The sequence below is a fragment of the Lutra lutra genome, chromosome 4 (genome assembly GCF_902655055.1).
Source record: "Lutra lutra chromosome 4, mLutLut1.2, whole genome shotgun sequence".
Classification (NCBI taxonomy): Eukaryota; Metazoa; Chordata; class Mammalia; order Carnivora; family Mustelidae; genus Lutra; species Lutra lutra.
The window spans coordinates 50,712,656-50,721,504 of NC_062281.1; positions in this window are offsets into that span (position 1 = coordinate 50,712,656).

Below are 8,849 nucleotides of genomic sequence, written 5' to 3' on the forward strand. Positions count from 1 at the left end.
TAATTAATAAAGTAATCTTAAACTCTGCTTTATTGCTTAATAATTATTTATTTAATGATTCTAAAATACTGATAATGATTTACTTCATAGATAATAACAGTTTGGGTGTCTTTTTTTCTTTTCCTTTCTATTGTTTTTAAATCCTTTTATACCTAGGAACTACCTTATAAAGATCAGTGTAAAATAATGGTTATAGCAGTGTTGTTTGTCACTGTAAAAATTCTATTTTATTTTATTTATTTTATTTATTTATTTTTTTTTAAAGATTTTATTTATTTATTTGACAGACAGAGAGAGATCACAGTAGGCAGAGAGGCAGGCAGAGAGAGAGAGGAGGAAGCAGGCTCCCCACTGAGCAGGGAGCCCGATGCGGGGCTCGATCCCAGAACCCTGGGATCATGACCTGAGCCGAAGGCAGAGGCTTAACCCACTGAGCCACCCAGGCGCCCCGAAGCTTGGGATTCCTCTACTGTCATGTGCAAGTGTTATCTGGCCTTCTTTACTTTGTCTTGTGGGAATTGAGGTTTGGGGAAGCAGTGTAAAAATAGTATTTTTGCCATTGCTATTGCTATGAATAATAAATTGTTTTTGTCTCCAGTGCTGGCATTCATGAAACCATGCTAGGCTAACATGTGACCTTGCAATTCCAGTTAAATTGTAGACTCATCACAGTTCTTGAGAGTCTTGTGATTTCTTCTTTGACCCATGAACTATGAGTTATTTAGAAGTGAGTTGTTTAATTTCTTTGTTTTGTTTTGTTTTGTTTAGAGTGGAGAAGGGGAGAGGGAGAAGGAGAGAGAAAATCTCAAGCAGGCTTCCAGCTGAGCGTGGAGCCCTGCTTGGGGCTCGATCTCACATCCCTGAGATCACTCCCTGAGCTGAAACCAAGAGTTGGATGCTCAACCAATGGAGCCACCCAGGTGCCCTAAAGAGAGAATCTTAAGCAGGCTCCATGCCCAGCACAGAGGTGGATGTGGGGCTTGATCATCACAACCCTAAGATCATGACCTGAGCCTAAATCAAGAGTTGTTTACTCAACCAACTGAGTCATCCAGGCGCCCCAGTTGTTTAATTTCTAATATGTGGGATTTCCCAAATTACATGTTTGTTGATTTCTATTTTGATTCCATCATGGTTGAAGAAAATATTTTGTATGATATAAATCTTTACAAAATTTTTTAAAAGATTTTATTTATTTGTGAGAGAGAGAGTGAGCAAGAGAGAGCAGGAGCAAAGGGAGGAGCAGAGGGAGAGGGAGAAGCAGACTACATGCTGAGCAGGGAGCTTGACTAGGGGCTCAGTCCCAGGACCGTGAGCAAAAGGCAGATGCTTAACCAACTGAGCCACCCAGGCATCCCCCAAATTTTGTTTCTTAGTCTGCAATATACAGAATTAGGTAGTTCTAAGCCCCTCTGAGTTTTAATAATTGCTGATTTTAAGAAACATGTAATTTTACTCAGTTTTTTTGTTTTTTCAGAAACACTGTGGTTAATATATATTTAAAAAGCAAGTCATGTTAATTGGTAAACACAAGAAATGCAACTAAAGTTAGAAAGGGACAGTGCTGGTATTTAATGTTTAACATTAAATAAATATTGGATTTATACATTACTAATATTATGGTTAGTGGACTTCGCCTTTATCTAGGAAGAACTTTTTTTTAAGATTTTATTTATTAACTTGAGAGAGTGAGCATGAGCTGGGGGGAGGGGCAGAGGGTGAGGGAGAAGCAGACTCCCCGCTGAGCAGGGAGCCCAATATAGGGCTCAATCCCAGGACTCTGGATAATGACCTGAGCCAAAGACAGTCATTTAACTGACTGAGCCACCCAAGGGCCCCTAGGAAGAACTTTTAAAATATTTTAAAAAATACTATAAAGTCAGATTTTCTTTGTTTTATTTCACATTTCAGGGAGATATTGATTACAAAGATCTCAGCCTACACCAGAGATTTAAAAAGTGTATACAATAAAATGCCAATCAATAAAATCAAAAGAAATAATGAAGTTAAAAAATCATTTTGCCACCATACAGTAATTGATTCAGACAAGAATGATCAATGACTGCTAAAACTTGGATGAAAGTTTTATAACAGTTCCCACATTTCTCCCTAGAAATTATTTAGTAATTTCAAAGGAAAAATAGTGACCACGTTGGAGAAGGATCCCATTTAGCCAAGTTTTCAAAGCTAACCTAACTAGTACTAGAATAAGTGATAGCTATTAGTTATTCCTGCCCAAAAGGCATGACCTGAATCTAACCACAAAGAAGCTTTTAAGAAACCCAAATTTTATAAAGTGACCATACTTTTAAAAAATGTAAATGTCATGAAAAAAAATTGAGGTAATTTTTAGATTTAAGGACACTAAAGACATGACAAATAAATGCAATGTGTGATCTTGGATTAGATTCTGAATTGGGAAAAAATGGCACAAGAACATTATTGGGACAATTGGTATAATTTGTCATTGTATCAGTGTCAAATGCCCTAATTTTGTTAAGCGAGTTGTACCTGTTTATAGAATGTCATTTTTCTTTGGAATCATATTTAAAGACTTTATAGGTGGGGTGCCTGGGTGGCTCAGTCAGTTAAGTGCCTGCCTTCAGCTCAGGTCACGATCCTGGGATCTTGGGATCGAGCCCCATGTTGGGCTCCCTACTCAGCGGGAACTTGCTTCCCCCTCTCCCTCTGCCTCCCACTCCTCTCCTTGCTTGTGCTCTTTCTCTCTCTCTCTGTATCAGATAAATAAATAAAATCTTTTTTTAAAAAATAAAGACTTTAGAGGTAAAGAGACAAGTTATTTATGGTAAACTCTTAAATGATTATATATTTGTGGGGAGTGATGAAACATATGTGATAGTGTTAACAACTGGTGAATCTGGTTGAAGGCTATATGGGAATTATTTTTTACCATGTTTGCAACTTTTTTTGTAAGTGTGAACTTTTTAAAAATAAAAATAATGCACACATCCACACCTTCCAAATAGGTATTTTATTCATTGTTTATTAAAGGTATTTATTCTACCTTTGACATCTACATTTACATTGTAGGACTTGATATTTAGTTAACCATCAAATGATAGTGGTCCAAATATCCAATTTTATCCATGCCCTATTTAACTGAAATTTTGCAATGGACACAATCTAAAATCTCTATCTTTTGATAAATATTAGAAGAAATTAATTTGATAACTTGTTTTGGAAAGATTAGAGAGAAAATATTTGGATCAGTTTTCACATTAAAAAGGATAAAAGTATGTAATAATTTTTTGTTTGAAATGAAACTCACTTTTATTTGTGAGTTTATTTATTGTTTCAGTGAATTCTGTATGAAAGGAAATGATCAAAGGTTGAAAACTCCACATTCTTTCTCTTTCGTCTATTTTTTTCTTGTTTCCGTAATTTACTGACTACATTTGATGAACTGAAAACACATTTAACAACGTGCTATTAATATCAAGATACCTTTCTAAGTTGTGGTAAGAGCTTGATATGAGAATAATTAACTTATAAATGATAAGTTATAAAATTACCAAATTATAAGTTAATTACAAAATTAACTTATAAATGATATCTCTTCTCTGAATATTTTCCTTAAAATACATGTAAAGCCAGAGAAGCAAAAGTATTTAAGAAAGAAGAAAGTAAAAACTATAAGATATTATCTTTGGTAGCATGTTATGCACTTATTTGTTATTTCACCATTTACTCACTTGCAGAAGATGACAAGCATATGTGTCTAGTGTGGGTTCCTGATCCTTACCTGGCATTTCATATAGCACTGGAAGTTTGTGATGGAGCTGCCCAGTCTGGCCCAATTTTATGTGACCAGTTATGTATATTTGGTCTGTACAAAAAGGACCCTTTTTCCTTATCAATGATATATTTAAGAAAGATTCAAATAAATGGCCAGAGGATTTTCCCCTAGGGAATTTTTTTTTTTTTTTTTTTAAAGAGAGAGAGAGATGCCAGCATCAGAAATTAGCAAATTAGAGATCTTCAAAGCATAACACTTTTTTTTTCTGTGTATTTGATACATAAAAAAAATGAAGTGAAGTTCTATCTTACTGCAGTAAATTGTAATAAGTTAACTTTGCTTGATTAAGATTTGGTGATATTTTTAGGAACTCAATGATGTGGAATTTCTACGAAGGTCCATGTCAGAAACCCTCACTGCCTTCAACTCAAAAAGAGTAAGCTCCAGGGAGCTTCTGAGTCTCTTGCTTGTGGGTCTCTCTGATCGCAGTACTGGGATGAAGTTCACCTTGGGTCTGACCTATGATGTGCTCTACGTTGTGCTTATAAATGCTAAATTAATTTTGTCACCTAGGAAATTAGATGTCTTTTAGGAATCATGTGATTGGGGCGCCTGGGTGGCTCAGTGGGTTAAAGCCTCTGCCTTGGGCTCAGGTCATGATCTCAGGGTCCTGGGATCGAGCCCCGCATTGAGCCCCTTATTGGGCTCCTTGCTCTGCGGGGAGCCTGCCTTCCCTTGTCTCTCTGCCTGCCTCTCTGCCTACTTATGATCTCTATCTGTCAAATAAATAAATAAAATCTAAAAAAAAAAAAAAAAGAATGGCATCCTTTGGATACATTTTATCTTTGTCACTTATCAAAAACCTGATGAAAACCATTCCTATGTTGGTCTTATTTTGTCCATGAGAGTCTAGTTCTAGAAAAGATCTCTCCATACCAGTTGTCTGCTGGGAAATGCATATTTCTCAGATTATAATGGTAGGCAGTCCAACATTTTGGTTGAAGAGACACAAGATATGAGATGTTTAAGCAATGTGTTCACTGTTTGTTGCCTAGAATATGACCTATTTTCAGAGGTAAAATCTGATGGCAGAACTTATCATACTCCCTAAAGCTTGAGAGTTTGCAAGTGATAATCATAGTTAATATATACACAGATAACAAGTATGCCTTTGGAGCAGTCTATAGTTTGGGAAAGCTGTAAAAATGAGAGACTTTCCTCTGTAGGAACCTCAATTTAAAATGATCAATCACTTAACTTTTAAGTACTTTAATGCTTTCTACAAGTGTGACTATAAACATAGATCCCTACAAAAAGGCAGAACATTCAGGGTTAAAGAAATGTCCTTGCTGATGACAGATTATACTAAACAGGCAGTCCTCAGTAAAATAGTGGCCCATATAGTACATCAATAAGCTGATTATTTAGACAGATTAAAGAGGCTACTATAAAATGCCAGCAATTGGCTCCCAATTTTAAAGGAGTTATTCAGAAAAAATCTGGTAGGAAATTGTACAAGGATGAGGTACTGTAGCTCTGTAGATCTTTCAGAACAAGTGCTTTGTGATGCCAGACATCACAAAAATATTCCCACAGAGAGAACACTGGACAGAATAAACTCAAACAACCATTGATGGAAATGACTACAAAAGTGGTGAGGGGTCTTTTGTGCATGTTTTAAATTAAGTGTTCTTGTTGTCAATATTGTGTGCTCCAAGTTACAGATGAAACCAAATGAGGTTTCAATAGTCGTACATTTTAGATAGAACTTGAAGATGAATTGTCTCATACATCTCAGTGTGAGAATGCACAATGGAAAAAAGAAAAGAAAAAATATATAAGATGTATATTTTTATTAAACCAATTAAAATTTTTATGTATACACTCATAATTTCAAAGTTAAGTTATAATTTAAAAAAAAAATCTGTCCTCAGTCACTCTTCCATCTACTCCTGATTCCTTCTCCCAGAGGAAATGACTTTCTGCTCTTTTCCGACTTTGTCCCCATATTTTAAATGATATAATTTTATTGTTCTTTTAAAACATTTTTAGTTTGGATATCAAAATATTTAGCTAAAGAAATTAGCTCTTTTATATGCACTCACTCCCCCCATTTTTCTCTCTTCCCATCTTCTGAGTATAGTTCTGCCACAGTTGATTAAATCAGTTATTTATTTTCTACGTTATTACTACCTTTTATTTTTTATTTTTTTATTTTATTATTTTTTAAAGATTTTATTTATTTATTTGACAGAGATCACAAGTAGGCAGAGAGGCAGGCGGGGAGATGGGGAGAAGCAGGCTCCCTGCCGAGCAGAGAGCCCGACATGGGGCTTGATCCCAGGACCCTGGGATGGTGACCTGAGCCGAAGGCAGAGGCTTAACCCACTGAGCTGCCCAGATGCCCCTGTTACTACCTTTTAAATATGATTCTCAGTTGGGCAGTTTATTGTGCTCATATTTTTCCTTGTCTTTTTAAAATTTTTCTAAATTTTTCATGTACCCATGACATTCATTCCCAAATATTCTGGCAGCGCTTCAATACCTTCTCCCCATATTTAAACAGCATTATTTTGTTTCTTTTTTTCTTTTTCTTTTTCTTTTTGGTATTTCTTAGAGACCCCATCCTGCTCCAATTTACACTGGTTGTTTTCTATCCTACTTCTCAATTAGAGTCCTGAGATTTCCCTTCTTAACCATTCTGAGCATCCCCTTTACATTCTCCTTTATTGGATATCCTGTGTCCTAGATATGTTGTTATTTTTTATTTTCTTGGTTTATCCTCTGCTGGAGCATGTATCTTACAGGAGCTTCTTGAGAAGGGTTGTAACTTTACTAGTGCTTTCAATTTTTGAGATGTTCTGAGCTTCATCTTCTTACTGGTTCCCCTTCTTTAACTTTTAGTTAGCTTTCTCCGATGGCGATGTCAGTTACTATCCATTCTTCTACTCTCTAACTTCCAAAATTTGGTTACATCTCTTATCTGCTGTAGTTTCCTATCCTGTTTTATTTATCCTTCTATGTCTATGCATATTTTATTCATCACTGGTCATTTTAGTGGCGTTTTAGGAGGGAGTAAGTAGCCGCATATATGTTCACTATACCACATGAAACAGAGATCTCTCGTCAAAGTTTTAGTAACTAAAATTCTGGAATGGCTAATACAAAGTCTATAAGGTGAACGGCAGAGGAAGCTCAGGAAAAAGAAAGTTATTCAAGTGGCCATTTGATGCATTAAATTGCTACTGCTAGATGGAGATTGTACATTTCTCACTGTTAAGTGAATTATGGGCTCTTTTTTTTTTTTTTTTTTTTTTTTTTGCCTGATTTCATTTTAAGCTTCACTAAACAAAATGGACACTAGATGGCTCCGTAAAAGCATATATATTCAGAACATTACATTTGGTTCAAGAATTTAAAGACATCATAAAGTGTTTGATAACAAATGAAAATTAATTTTTTTTTTTAGTTATAAGAAAATGAGTTTGAAACCACTACTAGCTATTGAGGAGTGAATTCAGAAACGTGTAAATTTCCTAAGTGCCGTTTGTGACGTAAACACTTGTCAAATATCTGCCAAATACCAGGTACTACGAGAAGTAATGGAGCTCTAAGGATAAGTAAGATAGACACGGCCTTGTCTGTAGGGAATTTCCTGGCAATGAAAATTCAGACATGAAATAAATAATTACACATAATAAATTAAGCAATTTCAAATATGTAAAGTTTTGCGAAAATCAGGTATAAGACACTTTTTGAAATACATGTCATGTTGCCTAACTTCGACTGGGTCAGGAAGGCTTTGCTGAGAACAGGAGGCTCAAGCTGAAGTCCAAAGGATGAACTGACTGCTCAAGCAGTTGGCTGGAAGGATGTGTTTCCTAGGCAGAGGAATGGCATAATTCAGACCCCAATGACAGAGCAGAGACCCCAGAACATGGCCAACCTGCCACTTCAGGAGCAGAAGTGAGCAGGGGGAGAGTGGGACAAGATGAAACTGGGGAGACCCACAGAGGAAAATTATTCAAGGTCCTGGATTTCATATTGAGTCTAGGAGAAGTGACAAGCCATACAGTGTTTTAAGCACACTGATCAGATTTACATATTTACATTTTTACATATTTACATTTTTAACACATAACTCTTGTTACCCTGTGCAACATAACACAAATTCAATGTTGTGAAGTTTCCAGCTTTTCTCAAGTCATTCAAATCACTGGCTTGGTAATGGTCACCAGGAATGACTGAAATCTGAGTATAGGAGCGGGGGCTTTGAGGATATAACCTAGAAGACATAGAAGTCCCTAAAATAAAATGACCCAAGGAAACTTTTGAAGAGAGATATGTATGAATGTATGAATACATATTGTCTGCATGAGTATGTATAATGTATGAATATATAATGAATATATTATATATATAGAGAGAGAGAGAGAGAGAAAGCAAGCCTCAGATACATGGTCACAGTCAACATGACCTACATTATAATAATTTTATTTTTTCTGCTATTACTTTATCTTTAATTGACACTTGGTTTGGATTATATCATGAAGTGTGAAGGGACACATATTGAGTTACAATGGCATAACTTTGCCTAATTTTGGTCATTTCTTTTATATTATGTGTAACTTAATATTGCCCTCTGCTGTGTGTTTATACTAGTTTAGCTTTTATCCTTTGAGCCTTCCTGAGATCTAATTGAACAACCAAGCATTAGGAACATATTATAGAATTTTCATAGAATTTTTACAGTTGGAAAGTATAGTAGTGATCATATTTTTGTGCATTTCACACCATTTTGTGGAATTTGAAGTAGTTCCTTTAGGGTGTCTTAGGATTGCCTGGGAAGTAGATAAAGGTTCAAGGTGGCAAAGCTCACCCACCTTTTCCCTTTAACTGGAGAAGCCCTGCTTATCTGTATAACTTTCGTGCAATATTTTCTTCAAAGAGAGCTTTATACTATTGCAAAGTTGGGGAAGCTCTGATCTTGTCCAAATACTCATTTTCATGGGTGGACACTGAGGACAAGTGTTGTAAATAGATTTTTCCAAGTCCTAATGAAAGAAATAAGACTTGCCCTTAGATGTCCAGT